The 23,665-nt window shown below is 47.1% G+C and overlaps 1 protein-coding gene and 1 non-coding gene across 4 annotated transcripts in view; both read left to right on the top strand.

Annotated features, from left to right (window-relative positions):
• Positions 1-23,665, top strand: part of FHOD3 (formin homology 2 domain containing 3) — a 511,278-nt gene that overhangs the window by 244,680 nt on the left and 242,933 nt on the right. The window lies entirely within an intron of this gene.
• On the top strand, positions 13,170-13,276 carry LOC136167980 (U6 spliceosomal RNA). The gene has a single exon (XR_010663149.1). It is a non-coding gene; the product is annotated as a U6 spliceosomal RNA (small nuclear RNA).

Below are 23,665 nucleotides of genomic sequence, written 5' to 3'. Positions count from 1 at the left end.
CCAACTTTAAACACAATCTTGGTTTTCCCCTTCACCCTCTTACAGGGTATTTTTTCCTTATAGTTAGACAGTGCTTGTCTCTTGGTTAACTTCACCTTAGAACAGATAAAGCTTTTCTTTCAAGTTTTAGTTTTTCTGAAGTAAAAACCAATGATTAATTCTGTTGAATGTAGCAAGAATTAAGTAATAATAGAAACACTCCATAAGATAGTCTTTGTAAAGCAATGTATGACTAGGTCTCCCTGGCCAACATTATCCCAAACCTGGAACATTGTTAGGTCAAGATCACGTGAAACTGCTGATCTGTGACCATTTTTACCTGAGACAAGGCAGAGCTGAATGGTTTAACTTAATATTATCATAATTCATTCTTAGGCTGATAAGATGTTTATTTACAATTCACCTTGCATTTTACATGGGCTTACCTGGTGGCTCAGACAGTAAAGAGTATGCCTGCAATGTAGGAGACCCAGGTTCAATCCCTGGGTCAGGAAGATCCCCTGGAGAAGGAAATGGCAACTCACTCCAGTGTTCTTGCCTGGAGAACCCCATGGACAGAGGAGCCTGGCGGGTTACAGTCCATGGGGTTGCAAAGAATCAGACTCGACTGAGAGACTTCACTCACTTTGCATTTTATATAGAATACAAGCCCTCTGGAAATTCAGGCCAGTTTATAGACCAAACAAACAAACAAACAAACAAACAAAACCCAGAAAGAACGAAAGAAAAACCATTCTCCCCCTAGAAAAGAAACCCTTGCTGTTTTGTGCAGTCATGCCTCCAAGTACTTCAACCCCTCATAGTCTCAACCAAAGAGATTTCTCCAGAATTTCCATCTCCATTAGCAGCCCCCATCTTCTTTTATCTGAAATGAGAAGGAAGAAAGTAAAACAGAGTTATTTGGCCTTTCCTATGTGTGGAATTTTCCACAACTATATCTCGTTGCTCTGTGTTCATCAGGAATTTTTCCACTTTATTTACACCAAAGACGAGTCTCCTCACTCCGTCCTTCTCTCCTTATTCAGTGGAGTTTTCCAGAGGAACTGCTGACAGAGTGTACTCTGAATCGCAATTGTTATTTCCTTGGCTATAACCTTATCTTTTACATAGTCTTTATAGGGCTTATACTTAACAAATCCAGGCTTATGATAAAACAGAATGTCTTAAGTAAATTTTAAACCTAGCCTCAAACATGGATTAAAGTTATTTTCCTGGCTGGGATTTACTGGGGAAATGTCAGTTTCTGTATTCATAGATTCTTGCCTTTTGGAGTTTTGAGGGCTCTTGGCAGGTTGAGTCACCACCCTGCGGGACACCACTCTCTCCTGAGGCTGCCTTCCCTTGCCATTGAGATGCACAAGGCCCCCAGAGCCTCAGACCTGCAAAGCAGGCAGTGTCCTGGGTGTCCCACGTGTGCCACGTCCAAACCCCAGCCCAGCAGCTTCACCCCCCAGGCCAGCACTCCCATGGCTCTGTTCAGAGTATGGATGAAGAGAACAGTTACTTTTCACATTCAGGTACTACCTGGGGGCCTCCCAGACCCCTCACTCTCAACCCCTCTCTGTCATCATTAACTACCAGATTTGGGCTTCCCTGCTGGCTTAGATTTGGGCTTCCCTGCTGGCTTAGATTTGGGCTTCCCTGCTGGCTTTAATGGTAAAGAATCTGCCTGCAGTGCAGGAGGCTCAGGTTCGATCCCTGAGTCAGGAAGATTCCTTGATGAAGGAAAAGACAAACCCCTCCACTATTCTCGCCTGGAGAATCTCATGGACAGAGGAGCCTGGCGGGCTACAGTCCATGGGGTCGCAGAGTCAGAACACGACTGAGCAAGTAAGCACACACTGTTCACCCCCTTTCAAGTCTTTGCACCTCTTTTCATCCCCACTGTTGGTTTCTGAGATCAGACCATCATTTTTTCTGTCTGGATCTGCTCTCCCAATGCCATAACTAGCCTCTCTGTTTTCAACCCTGTCTCCCGTGGTCCATTTTGCCCCCTGTTGCCTGATTGACCTTCTGCAGTGCCCAGCTGGTCTCCTGGGTTCTCCTCAGGTGAAGGCCTGGCCCTCCCCTGTAGGTAGCGCCCACCTTGATGTCCCTGTTCAGCCCTCTCCCTGGCTTCAGCATCACCCCTGCTCAGCTGATTTACATCTTATCCTTTGCTACCTGCTCATTTTCTCAGGATTAGGCTCAGATACAGTGTTCTGGAGGAGACCTTCCCTTGCCCCTCTCATATTTTAGTGCTCTCTGCTTACCCTGATCTTCACACTTACCTTGCTGATAATAAATATTTGTTGAGCATAGATTATGGGCCAGAGACCCCAGGCTAATCCCCTGCACCATACTTGTTTTTGTGTCAGTTTCCATCCTTGATGCCAGGCTCATTTTAGGAGCTCAGTGAAAGACAAATGATAGAATGTCTGCAGGGAAAAGAACTCATGACTCCTGAGGAAGCTGCTGGTTTGTACTAAGAATTTGGCAGAGTCTGGACTTGCTAACCTGAAGTCCTAGCTCACCATATCTTCTTGTTTTGGAAGTACTATAGCACACATTGATTGTTTTTGGTTACTTAGAAAAAAGCTAAATTATTGAATTTTTCTTTTTGAAAAGCTTACTAGTTCAGTTCATCAATATATTGTGTGTCTTATCCTTTTTTAAAACAATTTTCATTATTGAAGTATAGTTGATTTACAATGTGTTGATTTCAGGTATACAACAAAGTGATTCAGTTGTGTGTCTGTGTGTGTGTTCTTTTTCACATTCAGTGTATATCTTGACTTTAAATTTGTCATGATTTCTGCAGATAAATGGTATGCTTTATAACTGGTTTTGGATCTCAGGGAGTTATTTACTTGCCACCAAAACAAATATGCTCTGAGTTCCTTGGTGTCTGGAACTCATCGACTTTGTGGTCCCAGCTCCAGCCTGCTCTTTGGTGTCATGTAGATCTTCAACAGATATTTGATGGAAAGAAAATAAATAAATGAGTGAGTGAAAGGGGATTCCCCAGAGTCATGACACAGAGCTCTGTCTTGTTCTTACTCAGTATTTTCTGAGTGATTGTGGCTAATCATGGGTGATCAGAAGACTGTAAAGTGTGGGGACAGCCACATGCTAAATGATGAAGTGCGATCTGGAGGGTTTTCATTTGGTTGGTTTCTGGTACCCTTGCCATGTCAACCGCGTTATCCCTTGCTTCCTTTCCTCTGTGTCTGCTTTCTCCAGCTCCTTAAAGCTGGGCTCTGCCAAAACCACTCCTGTGCTAGGCTGGTCTGACTCATTTCTGGAGTCAGTTCCCACAGGCAGAGCAATGCTCTATGGCCCCCGCCTCACACACTTGTCTCTGCCCCCAGTGCCTTCCTGGCTCCAGGGTTCCCCGAAACACCATAAGGGCACCTGATTGTCCCAGGATTAGAACCCTACTCCTTTCTCTCCCAGGTAGCCCTATCCTTGATGGAGCTTGAGCCTGCAAGAGTTTAAGGAGGGAATAAGTTTAGATAGTTTGGTAAGTAAGGGGTTGTTTGTGGAGAAAGGGACAGAGTTGTTTGTTGCTTTTAGAGGCAGATTAGGAGCAATGAGTAGGAGTTACAGGAAAGTGGCTTTTGACTGAAGACGAGCTCCTAAGAGAGAGTTGGAAAGTGAGTTGATTTCTCTTGCCAATGTAAACTGATCATTGGTGACTTTCTGGAGCATTCTGTTGAGGATTCGGAAGCCACATCCAGCATCAGCAGGAAAGTGAGCCACGACGGGTTAGTGATGTCTGTCAACAGCCCGAGCGGTGGGAGTGAGAGCTGGAGGACCAAACATGGCCTTTGCTTCTCCTGGGGGAAATACTAGGCATTTTCAGAATGTTTACTGAGCTGATTTCAGACAGGTGTGTGGGACAATTAGGCTTCCAACCACAGAACAGACTACTTTGCAATGGGAATGTTCCAAAAGAGCCTGGGGTTGAGGACCTGTTAAGGCCACTAGGATTGGGGTAGAGTGCTATTGGGTGACCTTGTAAATTCCTCCCAGCTCTGAGATTCTGTGATTCTTAGGGTGCTACTGGGTGACCACATAGATTCCTCCCAGCTCTGAGGTTCTGAGATTCTAAGTAAAACAGAAAAAGCAGAAGGGATGAATGCAGAGCCATTTGATTCTGCCTCTTTTATGTGTTCTGTATTAGTCGTCATAGGATTCCCAGGCTACTACTGAGCCTGTATTGTCCTTTTTCAGAAAGTTTCAAAGAAGCCCATCTGGTTGCATGGCATGGAGTCCAGGCAAGTTATGGAAAAGATAAACTGCGCTTACCCATTACGGGGTCAGTGTTCATAATGATCTGCAAGAGTCTGAAGGGTTATTAGTGAGTTTGTATCCAGGAGTTCCTCTGTTCATGGTGAGGTCAGGAGCACAGGGGCCAATGGGCACTTGTTCTTTCTCCAGAGCCTTAGGACTGGGGGCACAGAGGGCTCGCAGCAACACCGTGGGTTTGGACTCATTGCTTAAACAAGGCAGGACTGGAGGAGTGGATTGGGAGCCATGAAAAGAGGCCCACAGACACAGCCATTGTCTGGGCTTTCTTCTTGCCTTCCCTGCTGTCTCTCCACACCAGCATCTCCCTGATCCAAATAGTTTCTCTCCCTCTCTGCCCCTTGCTGCCTCACACTGTTCTTTCCAGATTCTCTTCCTATCTTTCCCAGCATCTCCAGGTCTTAATTAGAGGGCTGCGAAAAGGCTGATCTCCCCCAAAAGGCTGATCTCCCCCGATTCTAGATTTCATTGTTCTTTGTCAGTTTATGACCCTAGTTGATCTGTGGTTGCAGGCCTCAGTAAATGAACATGGGCTGGTTCATTCATTCATCAGTGAGTGTGACCTGGCGGCCTTACCTGAGTCAGTCACTTTGGGGTCTGACTATGGAGAAACAGAGAACAATACAAATAAGTACTGTAATTTGTCCTGTATTAAGTTACGCAGTTAAGTCCAAGAATAAAGTGCGAAGGGAAAGTAATCTTAACTTTAGTAGGGAAGGCAAATGGTGTACTGTGGTCAAGGAGGAATCTGATATGGCCCAAACGATTCCATTCCCCTGGTTGACATACTATATCATCCTTTCTCCTTGAGTGTGGACAAGATCTGCGATTATGATGGATGTGTGAGTATCACAGAACCACGATTAGGTTGCATTATGTGGTAAAGGAGAAAGGGTTTTACAGATGCAATTGTGGTCCCAAATCAGTTGAGTTCAAATTGGTTGAAAGGGAGGTCGTTTGGGGAGGGACACACTCTTCTGCTGACCTTGAGAAAGTGAGTTGCCTTGAGTTCTCCAGCCGCAATGAAGCTGATGCCGCCAACAACCACAGAAGCTTGGCAGGGGCTCCCCAGCCTCAGAGGGGACCACAACCCCAGCTGTCACCTCGATTGCAGCTTTGAGACACCCTCAGCAGAGGACCCAATTAAGCTCCGCCTGGACTCCTGCCCCATGGAAATGGTGAGATAATAAATATGTGTTGTTTTAGGCTAAGTTTGTGGTACTTTGTCATATAGCAATAGGAGGTGAATACATTTAGCTGCAAACAGTCTCCACACAAAGCCATCTGGATGAGCTGAAATTGGTATAAAATACCGGATGACCTCACAGGAGGCAGAGGTCTTGGGGGATGGTAGTGGAGGGCATCATGAGGACAGTGAATTTGTCTTTTCTTCTTGGGCCCTACAGGCAACCACGTGCCTGCCACCCATTCCAGCCGAGTTCCCGGGGGGTCCCTGCTGCTGCTGGCGTCATCCTCTCTCGCTGTCTCCTGGGACCCCTCCCTCAGGTGGCGGTTGCTCCTTTGGACCTCTCTGATGTTGGTGGAGCCCCTGCAATGACAGGGCTTTGTGCTGCACACAAATGAGCAAGTAAAGGAAAAAGTGATCCAGAAGAAATTTCAGTATTTCCTGTATGCCGGTGTCAGGAGAGGATGTGGTGATCTGAAAAAGATTGGGCTGAGTTTTAGGAAGAAAAGGGAAGTTGATAAGCAGTGCCATGGGTCGTCTTGCCCATGAACTTGAGATGGGTGACCAGGCTCCGGGAACAAGGACTCTGGGGCAGATCTGCAGAGATGGTTTTTGCTCGTCTTCCTCTGCCTCCCCTGGTTGACTCCTTCACATGTTCATGCATCCGGCACATGCCCTGTGCAGGCAGCTGCGGTGGGACGGGGAGAGCTCCAGCCGAGACCCCACACCGCAAGGGATTTGGCAGTGGCCTGAGGATAGGAACCATCAATGAGGATGGATATCCACAAAAACACTGTATTAAGTTGGGTTTTGGATGAAAATCCTGAAATCCTGTTTTCTTCTCTCAACTTTGCTTGTATCAACATTATGTTTCCAAAAGTGGTTGATGCATTTTAAGTACTTCAATCCTATAGCATCCATTTCAAAGATACATGAAACTGTTTCTCAGTTATTCTTTGCTCAGTCATTCAAGATGTTTGCTTTTCATAATTCAGCTTTTCTTTTTTAAAAAAGAATCAACTTAATGTATCATGTTTCATGGGAATTTCATAAAAGATGAAATGTGGTTCTTGAATCAATTATTCATTCTCATGTAGGCAAAACACAGCATAGAGGTTTCTAGGCATTATCAGGCTTGGAAATAAAGGAAATATGTAATTTTATGGTTTTGTTTCTAAATTCCATCTGGATTACAGAATCCCTCTGATATCAGTTGAAGTCCTAATATGAATGGTGCTTGGAACCAAGAATGGCTGATCTTTTTGTAAATTACAGTTGAGATAACAGGGACCGTCTAGATTTCCTAAGAAGCACAGTTTGTTCCCAGCCTGCCTGGACTGATCCTGAGGGTGGAATCAGTGGGTGATGCTCCTTGATGTCTGTGGATGGCTCCTGGGAGCGTGATCCCACCTGAGACCTTCTCGACTGTTCCCCCAGGATCCTGTGCCCAGTCAGAATTGAGCAAGCTGGTTGCTGTTGGACTCTTTACGCCAGGAGGCAGAGCCATATTGTCATTTGACTCATCTGGTCTAAATTAGCTTTTCTGATGAGTCATGCAGTGAGAGACGAGTATAATTTCTCATAAAAAGGATTTCTCTAGAAGGTGTAGCAGGTACCCTGTGAGTATTCCTCTCATCTGCCAAACCTTGTATTAAGTTGGGTTTTGGATGAAAATCCTGAAATCCTGTTTTCTTCTCTCAACTTTGCTTGTATCAACATTATGTTTCCAAAAATGGTTGATGCATTTTAAGTACTTCAATCCTATAGCATCCATTTCAAAGATACATGAAACTGTTTCCAGTTATTCTTTGCTCAGTCATTCAAGATGTTTGCTTTTCATAATTCAGCTTTTCTTTTTTAAAAAAGAATCAGCTTAATGTATCATGGTGGATGCCTTGAACAACAGCTGGTGCTTCTTTGTCCATAGTCTTTGGAGGCTTGTTGGCCGTAGGACGCTGCAGGAGCTCATGCTTTGGGGCTGCTTCTCCCCATGCTGCCAACATCAAGGGTGGTGAGTATTCAAGAGCTTCCTGTGCCTGCCATCTCTGCCAGCCTCCAGGTATCCTGCCATCTAAGGGTGTCTCCTGAAAGTCACCCTTATGAGCCTGTGGGCCAGTCATGGGGCCCATTCCCTTGCTTGGCTGATGGCTGCGAAAGTGAAAAGGTAGATATTTATATTGCCAAGGGGCTAATACAGCGTCCACTCTGTCTCTGTGTGGGTAGGTACCTGAGGCTGAGCTGCGTGCAAGTGTCTGAGTATACCGTGTACCTGACCTCTTCTCCTCCTCAGCTTAATGCAGGGTTTCTCTTTCCTCTTTGTGATACCTTTCCCCTTCCAGTGATGCCTTCTTTGGGTCCTCCTTAAAGCCCTTGGGGATGCCTTCCCACAATACAGAATATTCATAACCATTTATCCTCTTGTCCTTCTCCCCAGTTAGGCGAAGTCCTCCTTGTGGAGCAGACATTCTTTTTTTTTGAACATTTAATTTTGTATTAGGGTGTAGTGGACTAACGATGTTGTGATAGTTTCAGGTGAACGGCGAAGGGACTCAGCCATAATATACATGTATTCACTCTCCCTTAAACCCTGCTCCTATCCATGCTGCCTCATAACACCGAGCAGAGCTCCATGTGCTACACAATAGGTCCTTGTTGGTTATCCATTTTAAATATAGCAGTGTGTACATGACCTTCCCAAACTCCCTCACTGTCCCTTCCCCTCCAGCAAACATAAGATCATTTTCTAAGACTGTGAGTCTGGACCAGACATTCTTATTTGTGTCTGAACCCTCTGTGTCCCACTCTGAGCAAGCAGCTCAAAAAGGGCAAGGTACTTGCATGTGTGTGTCTGTGTGTGCGTGCTCAGTCATGTCCAACTCTTTTGCAACCCCATGGACAGAGGAACCTACCAGGCTCCTCCGTTCATGGGATTTCCCAGGCAAGAATACTGGAGTGAGCTGCCACTTCCTCCTCCAGGGGATCTTTCCGACCCGGGGATCGAAGCCACATCTCTTGCATCTCTTCCATTGCAGGTGGGTTCTTTACCACTGAGCCACCTGGGAAGGTACTTGCTAGACTTTTCAATAAAGGAGTCAACCAGTGACTGATGTCTAGGGGTTCTCAGGGGGAGAACAAATCTGTGCAATGAAGATAAGACAGAGATGTCTTAGAATCAAAAGTTGAAAAAACAGAAAGAATCAAAAGACATGAATGTGATTATAACCAAAGCCATGTCCATGCACCCCTGGGCAGTTAGGTGGAACCTCGACATTCTTGTCTTGTCCCATGGAGGCTGCCATGTTAGATGATGGGAACCTGAAAGAACAAGCCCTGTCCTGGGCATCAGGAATGCTTTGCTGGGAAGGGAGTGTTCTCTGTTTCTGATCAGAGCCCTGTGTTTCTCAAGAATGAAGTCTGCCTTTCCACCGTGTGCGCCTCTTTTCCCCTTGCAGAGGGCACAGCAGAGAGAAGCAGAAGGCAGTTGCAAAGTGGTGCAGGTTCAGTTCGTGTGGAGCCTGCACGCACGTGCACTCAAGTCGTGTTGGACTCTGTTGACGGTATGGACCGTAGTCTTCCAGGCCCCTCTGTCCATGGGATTTTCCAGGCAAAAATACTGGAGTGGGTTGCCATTTCCTCCTCCATTGTGGAGCCTTGGCCACCTGCAAAATTCAGCCAAAGGCCGCCGGCTTTCTTTTTTAGTAGGACTTCTCAGGGTATTGAAAGAGAACGTGGTTGATTTGTTGCACTCGGCCTGGAAGGTTTTGGGTGCTGAACGAGTTGACTTCATTGCATAGCTTCTGCTCTTTCAGAAACCTGAGCTTGTGCACGTGACCTCACCTGTCTCCAGCCCGGCTTCCGTGCCAGTGCGTGTGCAGCATCATGTTCACCCTGCTTCTTGCACCCTCACGACGATGCTCATGGGTTGGTTTTGCACATCACAGGTAGCTCCTCTTAACCTCCAGGGAGGATCTGACCTTCAGCAAATATCATCATCATTTGCTCTAAAGGGTATCTGGAGACAGATTTCTTAGTTGCAGTTTTGTAAATAGACATAGCCATGAGCGATACTCAGGCCAACTCTGGCTGTTGATTCTGAATATCTTGTTGCTCGAAAGTTCCTGTGTTTGTTCTGGAAAGGCGGTGGCATTCAAGGACAGAGGGGTTTAAATGCGAATTCCTTATCAGACAGATATGCATTGCCAGTCAGGCATCTGTAAAGGTTCCTGGCAGGGCTGTGTAGCAGCAGGCTCTATGAGATTTAGGCTGGATTCTGGGAGCATCGCCTTTGACCTCAAGAACCTCTGGTTTTTGAGAGACACCAGCCTCCCTGGGTGGGAGGTTTGGTCCCATGGTGGTGAATGGCCTTCCATGTCTGCCCTTTTACCCACCAAAGGCAGGAAGGGAGAGGGTATGGCCAGTAGGGGAGAGGACAGATGGCTTGGGATCAGGAAGATGGAATATATTTAAGTTTAACATAAAAGAATGTGCACTCATCTATTAATTACTTCTCTTGTCAGTCTTAAATGTAATTATTTTGAAATATATCAAGCAGATAAAGGCATAAGGGGTAATAAAAATGAACTTGTGTGCATCTTTCACTCAGTTTAAGAAATGTCACCAGTGTGTGATGTGGCCTTTCCTGGCCACTGCATAAAATAGCACCACCTCCAGCTTGCTCCTCTTGCTTCATGCTTCTCTGCAGGGCACCACACAGTCTGTCCTACAGCCTGTATTACTGGGAGGTGCTTTCCTTTCTCTGTCCCCCCCACGAGAGCGGGGGCTTCATCCGTTTGGTCAATCAAGTGTCCCGCATGCCTAGACCATCTTCAGCACAGAGTCGCATGCTGTGAGTGCTTGAAAGATGAGTAAACACATGATGTGAGACTCTTAACAAGCTGTGAGCCTGCCCCTCGCCTGTCTGTTTCACTGCCGGGTGGCGGTCCGTTGTTGGAGTACATGGCCACTATCAGCTTCCCAGTTGGTCCACAGTTAGGCGGCGTCCCATTTTCTGGAGTTGTAATCAATGCTGAGAGGTTGAAGGCCAAAGGAAAAGGAGGTGTCAGAGGATGAGATGGTGTGATGGCATCGCTGACTCAATGGACATGGATCTGAACAAACTCCGCGAAATAGTGAGGACAGGGAAGCCTGGAGGGCTGCAGTCCATGGGGTCCACTTAGCGACTGAACAACAACAATCGGTGCTACCCCACACATTCTCCTAGTGTTTCCTTGTGCATAGGCATGAGTTCCTCCAGGGTGTACACGGAAGAGTGGGAGTGCTGGGCCGAGGGGGCCTTCACGTTAATATGTAATGTGTTACGTGTTTTCACACAGCTGTGTGAACCGCTGTGAAGGAGCCCGGGCATCTCGCATCCACGCTGTCACTTCCCGGCTTTTGTTGTGGGTCTCGTCCTCCCCGAGGCCCCGGTGGTGAGAGACCATGTGGCTGCCGTGGCTGCCGAGCCTCGTTCTGGAGTCTTGGGGCTGGGAGAGACTTTTTCTTGGCTCCTTTCCCCCGGCCCCTGGGGCCTTGCCCCTGTCACGGTGCTGCCGGCTTCAGTGTTCCAGCCAGGGGCCGGTCTGTTGGGACGAGGGGCCTTAGAAGCTGCCGGGTCAGCCCTTCTCATTGCACCACAGAGGAAATGCATTCTGAAGGGCAGAGGTGACTTGGCCATGGCCTTGCTTCCCTGGTAGCTCAGCTGGTAAAGAATCCACCTGCAATGCAGGAGACCCTTGTTCGATTCCTGGGTGAGGAAGATCTGCTGCAGAAGGGATAGGCTACCCACTCCAGTTTTCTTGGGCTTCCCTGGTGGCTCAGCTGGTTAAGAATCTGCCTGCAATGCAGGAGACCTGGGTTTGATCCCTGGGTTGGGAAGATCCCCTGGAGCAGGGAACGGCTACCCACTCCAGTATTCTGGCCTGGAGAATGCCATGGACTGTGTAGTCCCTGGGGTCGCAAAGAGTTGGACACGACTGAGTGACTTTTACACTTCACACTTGGAGCTGCAGGTGTTACAGACCGAGGTGCTTTCCAAAACGCTCACGACAGCCCGGACGAGGACAGCCACAAGCAGCCTCTGTGTGCCTCCCTTGCACTTTCCACGTCTGTGCGCCGGCCTCCGATGAGCGTGTGGCCCGGTGCACACAGCTGCCCCATGCTCCTCCCCTTGGTGACACTTTTCTCGTTGGTGACCTTGCTGTGACAGTCTGTCCCTTAGCTTTCCCCTTCAGCTGTGACTCTTGTTTCAGGGCTCACAGCCACTCTGGTTGTTGGGACCCTTCCCCCTTCCTGTGTTCTCAACAGCTAGCCCCGACTCCTCCTTGGTCTCTCGAAAGCACTTCTTGTGTCATTGGGCAGGGTGTCTCCAGGACACCTCTGGTTACATGAATTCCTTGGTTTAAAAGGAACCTCCTTGATATTTAAGAACTGTGCCTTCAAAAGCAAACATATGGCTCAGTGGAACAGAAGAGGGAGCCCAGATATAAACCCACACACCTATTTGTTATTGAGTTGTATGAACTGCTTGTATATTTTGGATATTAACCCCTTGTCAGTCACATCATATATAAATATTTTCTCCCATTCAGTAGGTTGCATTTTCACGTTGTTGATGATTTCCTTTGCCATACAAAAGCTTTCAAGTTTGATTACATCTCATTTGTTTATTTTTGCTTTTATTTCCATTGGTCTAGGAGACCAGTGTCAATTAACCTATGACAAAGGAGGCAAGACTATACGATGGAGGAAAGACAGTCTCTTCAGTAAATGTTGTGGGTAAAATTGGACATACTACATGTAAATGAATAAAATTAGAATATCCTCTAACATCACATACACAAATAAACTCAAAATGGATTAAAAACCTAAATATAAGACCATATATTGTAAAACTTCTAGAGGAAAAATAGGCAGAATACTTCTAAGCATAAATTGCAGAAGTAATTTTTTATTTATATCCTAGACCAGTGGAAGTAAAAGCAAGAATAAATAAGTGGGATGTAATCAAACTTGAAATCTTTTGTACAGCAAAGGAAATCATCAACAAAGTGAAAATGCAATCCACTGAATGGGATAAAATATTTGAAATGATAATGGCTGACAAGGGGTTACTATCCAAATACACAGTCAGCTTATACAACTCAGTAACAAAAAACAACTCAATCAAAACATGTGCAGAAGACCCAGACATTTCTTCAGAGAAGACATCCAGATGGCCAGTAGGCACATGAAAAGATGTTCAAGATCACTAAGTATTAGAGAAATGCGAATCAGAACCACAGTGAGGTATCACCTCACTCTGATCAGAATGGCCTATAAGAAGCCTATAAGTAATAAGTGCTGAAGAGGGTGGAGAAAAGAGAAACCTTGTACACTGTTGGTGGGAATGTAAACTGGTGCAGCTACTATGGGAACAGCATGGAATTTCCTTAAAAAGAAAAACAAAAAAACTAGAAATAGAACTACAGTATGATCCAAGAATTCCACTCCTGGGTATGTGTCCAGAAAAAACAATTAACTCTATTTCAAAAAGATAACATGCACACCATGTTCAAATAGCAGAACTATTTACTATAGTCAAGACATGGAAACAGTCCAAGTGCCCATCAATAGATGATAGACTTAAGAAGATATAAGATACACATACAGAGGAATATTACTCAGCCATAAAAAGGGTGAAATAATGCCATTTGCAGTGCTCGCTTCGGCAGCACATATACTAAAATTGGAAGGATACAGAGAAGATTAGCATGGCCCCTGCACAAGGATGACATGCAAATTCGTGAAGCGTTCCATATTTTTCCTAGATGTCCATCAGCAGATGAATGGATAAGGAAGCTGTGGTACATATACACCATGGAATATTACTCAGCCATTAAAAAGAATTCATTTGAATCAGTCCTAATGAGATGGATGAAACTGGAGCCCATTATACAGAGTGAAGTAAGCCAGAAAGATAAAGAACATTACAGCATACTAACACATATATATGGAATTTAGAAAGATGGTAATGATAACCCTATATGCAAAACAGAAAAAGAGACACAGAAGTACAGAACTCTGTGGGAGAAGGTGAGGGTGGGATGTTTCGAAAGAACAGCATGTATATTATCTATGGTGAAACAGATCACCAGCTCAGGTGGCATGCATGAGACAAGTGCTCAGGCCTGGTGCACTAGGAAGACCCAGAGGAATCGGGTGGAGAGGGAGGTGGGAGGGGGGATCGGGATGGGGAATACGTGTAACTCTATGGTTGATTCATATCAGTGTATGACAAAACCCACTGAAATGTTGTGAAGTAATTAGCTTCCAACTAATAAAAAAAAATTGCCATTTGCAGCTACATGGAAAGACCTAGAGATTATTAGACTGAGTGAAGTAAGTCAGACAGACAAAGATAAATACTATGTGTTATCACTTATATGTAGAATCTAAAAAATGATACAAATGAATCTATATTCAAAATAGAAACAAACTCACAAACATAGAAAGCAAGCTTATGGTTACCAAAGGAGGGGGAGAGAGAGGTAGGGTTCAATTTTGGAGTATGGGATTAACAGATACCAACTACTACATGTTACATAGATTAAAAAAAAACACAGGATTCACTGTATAGTGCAGGGAACTATAGTCAATATCTTTTAATACTCTACAATGGAAAATATTATGAAAATATATATTATATAACTGGAAAGGAAAATCCAAAAACAAAACAAAAACTGTGCCTTGAATGTCCTGCTGATGCAGCAAAACTTCGAGAAACAGGTTGTATCTAATGTGAGTCAGAAAAATGTCTCCAAAATGGGACTCTCGGGGTTGGCTCTTCATCCAGCTCCTTTCCCACCCTCGGCTGTCTGTCCATTCAGTCACATGTCTCAAGCCAGAGTTATGGCCCCAGCCTGGCTCCTCCAGGTTCTCCCGTGTGTGCCCCAGAGTCCATCACCCTGCGGGGTACCTCTGCCCTCCCTTTATCCTTTCCTCAGGGCTTGCACTTTTTCTTCAACGTCGGTCTGTCTTTGCCCATCTCCCTCTGCTCTTATACCAACCCTTGACCTTGTCGCCTGCCTACTTCTATCCCCCAGCTCTGGAGAAATTCCCTACCATGTGGCTTTTATGACATCAGTGAAGGAAAACCCTGAGGTCCTCCCATGCCCAGACTGTGCCCCTACATGTGCACTCTCCATCCCTGGAATTTGGGCATAGCTGTCTGGAGCTACCCAGGAGCCCTGGATATTTAATCTCATGTCCACGTGCCCCCAGGGCCAGAGGAATAGGGAAAAGTTGTTGTGACCCCATGGACTGTAGCCTGCCAGGCTTCCCTGCCCCTAACTCTCTCCCAGAGTTTGCCCAAACTCATGTCCATTGAATCAGTGATGCCATCCAGCTGTCTCATCATCAGTCACTCCCTTCTCCTCCTGCCCTCAATCTTGCCCAGCATCAGGGTCTTTGATTACAAGAGAGAGGGAGGTTAGTTGTGTTTTAAGTTCAAGCATGGGGTACAGTTGTGTTGCTAGTTGTAGAGAAGATGAAGGATGCTGGTCTGTTGCCTCATGCCAGTCAGGCTGCCATGGGTCCAAGAGTGATGTGTCCTCGTCAGCCAGGGGGCAATTCTCTGCAACAGAAGGCAGACCAAGGTCCGTAGCAGGGTGCAGGGGTAAGTATGGTGCAGAAAAATGTCAAACCTAAGGGAGCTGTGTGATGTGGGGCTTCTAGGCCATTTCTAGACATTTCTCCAGAGCCTGGAGAGCACTGGGCCTAGAGATGAAGAAATAAGATGAAGCCCCCATGCCCCCCATGCTCTCTGGCTGGGGAGGCAGAGATGTCAGAAGTTGGCCACCTCGTCCCCTTGGGTCAGGCCTGAAACCACAGAATCCCTCCAGTGTAGTGGGCCCCAGATGACAACCCTCCCAGCTGGGGGTGAGGAGGGGGAGCAGGGAAGAGGGGTAACTGAGAGTCTGGAGGGGCATGACTGACATGGGGAAAGGAAGGCACGAGTGACGGCATGATGCCTGCCTCAAGCTTCTGGTAGCTTCCATCCTGGGGGGGCAGAGTAGGAGTGAGGAGCACTGAGGTCGGGGTGCAGCGGGCCCCAGGGTGTGCGGGTGTTGGGTGTCCTGTAGAGGGTGCAGCAGAGGGCAGGGTGCTCAGCAGGGGTGAGGGGGCCCGAAAGGTTTGTTCCGCAGGTTGCCTTGGGACTGGAGGACAGGAGAGAGTATGTGGGGGTCGAGAGAGGTGGGGTGGTCCTGACCGCAGCCCTGGGGTGAGGTCCCGGCAGCTGCTTCCCCTGGAGGAGGTGGAAGTATGGTGTTTGAGGGAGAGGATACGTCAGGTAACCACAGGTTCCTGCCGTAGTCAAAGGCAATATCGCTCAGCAAGGCGGGGAGGGCCGCAGGGGGAGCCGTTTAGGGGTGTGTTGGAGCTGGAGCTGCTGGTGGACGTGTAGGTGGAAATGTCAGCCGTTGGGTGTCTGGGTCTAAAACTCAAGCAGAAGGCTGAAACAAGCCCTTCAGGTTTGGGCAGCACCCATGTTACCCCGGGGGAAGGGGCAGAGAGGCGTGAGCCTTGAGGACAGCTCTGGGCCTGTCAGCTGGGGCTCTCGGCCTTCATGTCCTGAGGGTTGACGGGGTTGTGGGGTCACTGGTTAAGCTGGAGTCATCATGGGGCCCGAGAGTGAGCAGGCTTGGGGAGTGCAATGCTGTAGAGTGAAGCAGCAGCTTGGGGCCTCCAGCAGGCAGGGGGCGTGGGGAGGGGGGGAAGCAGGAACTGCGAGGGAGCACACTGGACTGGTCAGAGAGGCGGGAAGAAGCCTTGGGGATCGAGTGATCCCAGCAACCCCGGGACCCTGCACTCTGAGCACTCGAGGTCACAGGTGAGGTGGGAATCTGGGGCTTCATCAGTGGAAACCACGAGAACTTCGCCGGACCTTAGAAGGAGGGTGGGTCACTCACAGAAGCTGTGTAGATAGCTTTTAGCACCAGGAACTCAGAATTATCAAAGGCTTACTTTCTTCCTCTGAAAGTGAGCTATGATGCGTTTCTCCTATAGGTTCCTGTAGGGTTGAGTGAATGCAGGGGGGATGGACTCAGATTCTCCCAGCATGCAGTGAGAGCTGCAGAAATGCTCGGTCTACTCCTGGCCCTTTGGCCAGGGGTGGAGACTGGACCGGGTCCTACGGGTCAGACTGCCTCCTAGAGATGGAGCCTGGGCTATGCAGAGCCCTTGCAGAGTGCTGTCGTCTGAGTGGGCTGTTAGCTGAGCTCTGTGTGGGTGGCATGAGTTCAGGGATGCAAGCTGCTGGTCCACGCCCGATGGCTCCTGAGAAGGTCTGAGGGCCTTGGTGGTGGTCTCATGGTGCGCTTTGCATGGTGAAGAAGAGGGGCTGAGTGATCAGCGGGCTGAGTGATCAGTGGGTAGTTCTTATCACATCATGCTGGCCATGAGGTCACCTGGAAGATGGCTTAACGTCTTAGTTATTGAGGAAACCATAGCACAACCTGGCCTGCCCTCCAGGCTTGCAGGCAAATTGTAAGGTAAAGAAAACCTGACAGCCAAGTGTCCCTGAGGGTATATGTGCGCGTGCGTGTGTGTATGTGTGTGTAGAGGACAAGAGTTGGGAAAGGGAGAACTCAGTAGTGTGATCTGATGTCTAAATATATATTGCTGAGAAATACTATTCCCATTAGTGTGAAGAATCTGAGAATGCCAGCATTATAGGGGCACCTGGGATGATTTTGCATCCTTTGCTAGTGGGCTTGCTAGTTCCAGTGAAAAGAGACTGCTCACCTCTAGAACGGGCCTCGTCCCGATTTTGGACATTTTCGACTAATAAAAGTCATTTTTTTCTGAAGTCTGCACCATTGTAACATTCTCCTCTTGGCCCGGGATGTTGGATGCACAGGGGCTCTGATCCCCCTCCCAGTGACAGCCCTTCAGATGTCTGGTGACAAGCGTCACATTCCCTGCCTCCTCTGCCCCAGGGCTCAGGAGACAGAGATCGGCAGCTAAGTCAGGGCGTGGTCTTCCTGTCTGGCCAGGGTGGTTGTTGTTGCTGTTGTTGTTCAGTAGCTCAGTCGTGTCCGACTCTTTGCAACCCCATGGACTGCAGCACGCCAGGCTTCCCTGTCCTTCACCAACTCCCGGAGTCTACTCAAACTCATGTCCACTGAGTTGGTGATGCCATCCAACCATCTCATCCTCTGTCATCCCCTTCTCCTCCCGCCTTCAATCTTTCCCAGCATCAGGGTCTTTTCAAATGAGTCAGCTGTTTGCATCAAGTGGCCAAAGTATTGGAGCTTCAGCATCAGTTCTTCTAATGAATATTCAGAACTGATTTCATTTAAGATGGACTGCTTGGATCTCCTTTCAACCCAAGGGACTCTCAAGAGTCTTCTCCAACACAACAGTTCAAAAGCATCAATTCTTTGGCATTCAGCCTTCTTTACAGTCCAGTTCTCACATCCATACATGACTACTGGAAAAACCATAGCTTTGACTAGGCGGACCTTTCTCAGTGAAGTAATGACCCTGGTTAGCGCTGTGCTGTTCCTCCGTGGTGAGGAGGGATGGCGGCTGCTCATGGCCAGCTGTGCCTGGGGAGGGTGGATAAAGGGTGGATACAGGTGAAGTGGAGGAAGGACGTTCCAGCCGCTGGGTCTGGGAGGGGCCGTTCCTCACCCTGGGTGACTCTCTGAGGTGGAATTTGATTAGTGTGGCTCATAAGTCCAGCATCTGCCTATCTAATCAATTGCCCTGGTTTGTTATTGCGGATCAATACCTTTGAAAGATGTCGGGCAGCTGAGTCTGGCCTCCTCATTTCCTCTTTCCCCTGTTTTTCAAAGCTGTGCTGAGCTGAGTGGCTCCCAAGACCCCCTTCCCTACCCTCTCCCAGCTCACACAAAAGAGGGCTTGTTTTCCTGGAGCTAACTTGCAAACCCTGGGTCTAGCTTTTTCCTTGACTGTATAAATGTACTGTCCTTAGAAGGCCACTCAAAACACTCAGGACCATCTGTGAAAATTGACCTCTGCTGTGGGGGTGAAACCGGGCACAGAGGCCCTACTGGGCCACTTTGATGTCTTCATCATGTTTTTCTTCTTGTGTTTCTTGTCCCATTTGTTCCTTCAAACTCCCCACGCCCCTGCTACCCAAGGAAACCCACTTTTTCAGATTAAAAAAAAAAAAATCAGTGTCACAAACAAGCTTAGCATCACCAGAACAGTGTTACCTGTGAGCGAATATGCAGGACTCAATAGATTGGTCAGTGGCTTAAAGTGAAACTGCAGTTTTTACTCTCCAAGAGCAAAAATTACATGTCCTCACCTGACAGCTTCATCCAGATTAGAAGATTCAGATGGTCCCTGGTGAGGGGTGCTCACGCTGCTTGCCCAGGGCGGTAATCTACTCACCTGCTCCCTGCTGCCTGCCACTCCCCACATTTGCCCCTCGGCCTCCCTGCCCCCCTACCGCCCCTGTTCCTTCCTAGTTGCTTTGGGGAGAAGTAAAGGGCTAATCTAAGGTCTGAACACCTGAAGATCTTGAAAAATAAAAAGCTGGATCAGTGAGGGACACATTTATCAGGAACCCCTTTAATCGGGCCCCATGTTACTTTCCTTTCCCTGAAAACAGAAGGCTCTTGGAGGGAAGAAGTCTGTGTTAGAGGATAGTTTAAAACAGTTGTGCCTGTCACATTTAAGTTATAGCTACAGACGCAAATTGGGTGCTGCTAAATTGTACTTTAATGAACAGGTCATTATGTAGACACGTTTAGTTTGTCTGGCAGTTTTAACAACAATTTCAGGGATTTGCTTTTTGGCCATTTTATTTACATGGTTAATTTATGCCAGAGGCTACTTTTCTGTTAAGGGCCAGAAAGTAAATATTTTAGGCATCTTGGACCAAGAGCAAAACTGAGAATAGTGAGTAGTTACTTCTATGATAGGAGAGAAAGTGAATTTGCACATTCTTTTTATTAAATGAGTTCAAAATATAGTAATGATTGAGTACAATGTTTTTATAACTCAGATTTACTAATGATACAAATGGAATTCGGGTGGAAAGAAATAACATATCACTTAATTGAGGCTCGAAATTAGTGTTGCCTATTGTCAAATTGATCCCCAGTGTTTATCTGTGAAAAACAATTCCTAGCTGTACAAAACAGCTGGTGAACCAGGTTTGGCCCGTGAATGGTGGTTTGTCAAGCCCTGGTTTGTACAAATGATTTGCTTAGAAAAGTGGTCATCCCCCAACAGATAGGACCAAGATAACTGTCTGTCTGGTCTTATAAAATACAGATTTCTGTAAGCATAATGGCCTCTGCCTGTTTGAGAACTTTGTGACACTTTGATTTTAAATAGCGTGCCCTGGAAGTTGGTGCAGTTTTACAAAGAAGTCTCGGTGACTTCCTGTCATTAACAAACGCATTTGAGGCAGTCTGTGTGTGTCCCATTGCGCCGGCCTAGGCCTTTTATAGTCGGCTGTGAGCAGGGATCCCTCACTGAGCTTGTCCTACTACGTACGCAGGTGTTTTCCCCATCCAGGCCACCTGTCTGAGAGGCTGCCCTGAGCACAGGCTCCCTGCTGGAGCAGAGGGGCGGAAGCAGCTTCCTGGTAGGATCAAAGCAGGGAGGAGGAGGTGGAGGCCCTGTTCCCACACTCCTGTCGGCTCTCACCGCAGGGAGGCTGCTCACACCAGGCCAGTCCCTACCCTGACTCTGCTAGCAATCCTGGCCCCATGCAAATGCCCAGGTGATATGCCCTTTACCCCTTAGTTCAATTAAAATACTGTTAGTTTTCAAACAGAAACTTTTCTAGAAATACCAATTGAAAAAGGAAAGAAAAACAGAAGTGGAGAAAGAAAACGTCATTGGGTCAGAGCAGAGCTTGATCAAAACATTCTAACCTGAGTGAAATCTGACGTGGCCTTGGTTTCCCCTAGGTGGAGGGGCCCCTCCCCACTTGCCCTGTCTTATTTTGAAGCCAAGGCCTCTGCTTGCACCACTGCTGTATCCGATCAAGGCCCCAGGCTGCTGCTTGCCTGTGGGGTGGTCCCACTGGCCCATTTACACTGCAGACACAACACTCGCCCCCGCAGCATCACCTTTGCACTTCAGGGTAGGAGCTCTGGCCTAGGAGACTCCCCATCATTGACACCTGCTGTGGAGGAGGCCCCAAGTCCTCCAGCTTTCTGGGCCTCCCCATCTGTCATCATCACATCAGGCTGCTGCTCTGGGTTCCTCTGCTCCCAGCGTGGGTTCCTCCTGACCTTTCTCTGTGCTGTTCTCAGATGGGGACCAGGGACCATCATCCGTTTTTGATGATAGGTGCCCCCCACCCCCCACCCAGGAAATCAGTGGAGACCACATGGGTAATCTGGACTATCATCCCTCCCTAGGGACAATGAGGTGCCCTTCCTCCTCCTTGCTGGGTGATGTCAGAGCAGGCCACGGGGACAGTCAGGACTTGTACTGCAGCTCAGCTGAAACAAGGGCAAGAAGGTTACCAGAGACAAAGAAGGATGTTACCTAGAGATGGAAAGATCAGCCTACCAAGAAGGCATAGCAGTTGAAGTGTGTATGCACAAAACAGTGGAGCTGTAATACATGTGAGGCCAAAACTGATGGAACTGAAGGGAAATATAGACAAACCCATGCTTGTAGCTTGAGACTCCAATACCTCTCTCTCAACAAAAGTTAGACAGAAAGGGCTGTAGAATACTTCAATAACACCATCAAACATTTCCAGAACAGTCCAGCCAATGACAGCAAAATACATAATCTTTTCAAAAGTTCATGGAATAGGTACCGAGATGGGCTATATACTAATAAATTTGAAAAGACTGAGACCATATTCTCAAATCACAGTGGAATTAAACTAGAAATCAATGACAGATAACAGGAAAATCTCCAAAGCCCAGGAAACTAATGGTACCTTTTTAGATAATCCATGAATCGAAGGGGAATCCTCAAGGGAAATTTAAAAACAACATATGTTGAATTGTATGAAAATGAAAAACAACATATCAAAACATATAGTAAAAGCACCACTGAGAGGGAAATTTATAGTGCTATATATTTGCATTAGAAAATAAGAACAGTCTCAAATGAATAATCTCAGTTTCCACTTCCAGAAACTTGAGACAGAGCAAAATAAACAAACCCAAAATAAGCAGAAGGAAGAAAATAATCAAGGACAGGAACCAGTGAGATTAAAAAGAGAAAATAGAGAAAATCAATGAAACAAAACATTGGTTATTTGACAAGATCAATAAAATTGATAAATCTCTAGCAGGAAAGATAAAAGAGATAAATTACTAATATCATGAATGAAAGAAAGGATGTCCTGACAGACCCTGCAGACATTAAGTGCATAATAAGTGAACACTGCAAATGACTCTATACACACAAGCTTGACACCTTCAGTTAAATGGAGCAATTGTTCTTCTCAGTAGATGAAAGGTTAAACCAACTGATAGGACCTACCATGGAATACCGCTCAGCAATAAAAGTCATGACTACTGGCACACACAACCTGGATAGATCTCCAGGGCATTATTCTGACTGTAGAAAGCCAGTCCCCAAGGTCACATCCTGTCTTACATTCTGTTTATGTAACATTCTTGAAACAGCGCCATTATTGATATGAGAAGCAGGGGTTGCCGGGGCTTAGAGACGGTGGTAGTGGGTTGGGGGGAGGTGAGTGTGGCTGTGAAGGGGTAGCACATGGAGGATCTCGGTAGTGATGGATAGCTCTTGATCTTGACTGTAGTGGTGGTTACACAGATCTGCACATGTGACAGAATGATACAGAGCTATCCATACACACCAGTGCTCGTACCACTTGTGAAGTTCTTGGTTTTGATACTGGACTATTGCAGTGTGAGATGTAACCTTTGGAGGGAACTGCTGAAGAGTGCCTGGGACCTCTCAGTACTACTTGTGCATTTTCTTGTGTATTTTTAAAAAGATTTAGAAGTCTTTCTTTTTTTAAGGTGGCTTTGTTGATTTATTTTTGCCTGTGCTGGGTCTTCGCTGCTGCCAGGGTTTTTCTCTAGTTGTGGAGAGCAGAGAGCAGGGACTGCTCTCTAGCTGCGGTGCACAGGCTTCTATTGCAGTGGCTTCTTTTATTGCAGAGCACGGGCTCTAGGGTGCCTGGGCCTCAGTAATTGCGGCTCCCGTTCCAGAGCACAGGCTCAGCAGTGCTCCGGCTTAGCTGCTCTGCAGCACGTCTATCTTCCTGGATCAGGGATTGAACCTGGGTCTCCTGCGTTGACAGGTGGATTGTTTACCATGGAGCCACCAGGGAAGCCCCTTTCCTGTGTATTTTTATTTCGAAATAAAAGTTGAAAGAGGATCAAGGCATCATCAATCTTTTAGCTGCTATAAAACCAGTACCCTGTCCCCAGCAATAACCACAGTTAGCATCATCTTCGTTAATGGATTTGTTGTCTGATGAAGAGACATCAGAGTCTTCACGCTGACCCTTCCAATTCGACCCAGCTCGAGTCCTTTGTGCACTTTGGGTTGGGCTGGCTGGAATTCGGGCATGGGGTAGTTGAAGGAACCTGGGAAAGCTTTGCCAGGGAGGGCAGGCAATACTGTAATTATTTGAATAGTTCAAATTTGCTTTGTGTAGGCCCTGAGGCCAAAACCGGGGCCAGTGGATGGAAAGTATACAGAGTGAAATTGGGCCTCAGGGTAAGGGAATCTGGTTACTGTCCAGGGAGGGAAACAGACTACAGCTTTCCTGTTGCCAAACCAGCTTGGAGTGGTGAGCGGAGACTTACGGGTGTCCACCAGGGATGCCATCGGAGTGGTGACTGCCATGGTAACAACGGGGCCTATGTGGCACCTTTCGGTGGTACACCACAGCCGCTGGTCAAGTTGTGATGAAAGAAACGCCGTCACTAGGTGAGTGGAATGAGGGGTGACGAAACCTTCAAATGGACCATTTATCAGTCTTCACTGTTTTGAGAAAATTAAAATCAAAGCTTAATTTTCTGGGATTATTTTTGGTCCCATTAGAATACTGGGCTTCCCTGGTGACTCAGATGGTAAAGAATCTACTTGCCATGCAGGAGACCTGGGTACAATCCCTGGATCAGGAAGACCCCCTGGAAAAGGAAATAGCAACCTTCTCCAGTATTCTTGCCTAGAGTATTCCATGGACAGAGGAGCCCAGTGGGCTACAGTCTA

The sequence above is a fragment of the Muntiacus reevesi genome, chromosome 4 (genome assembly GCF_963930625.1).
Source record: "Muntiacus reevesi chromosome 4, mMunRee1.1, whole genome shotgun sequence".
In the NCBI taxonomy this organism is placed as follows: domain Eukaryota; kingdom Metazoa; phylum Chordata; class Mammalia; order Artiodactyla; family Cervidae; genus Muntiacus; species Muntiacus reevesi.
Note: the sequence above shows the minus strand (reverse complement) of the source record. Positions and strands in the feature narration are given on the sequence as shown.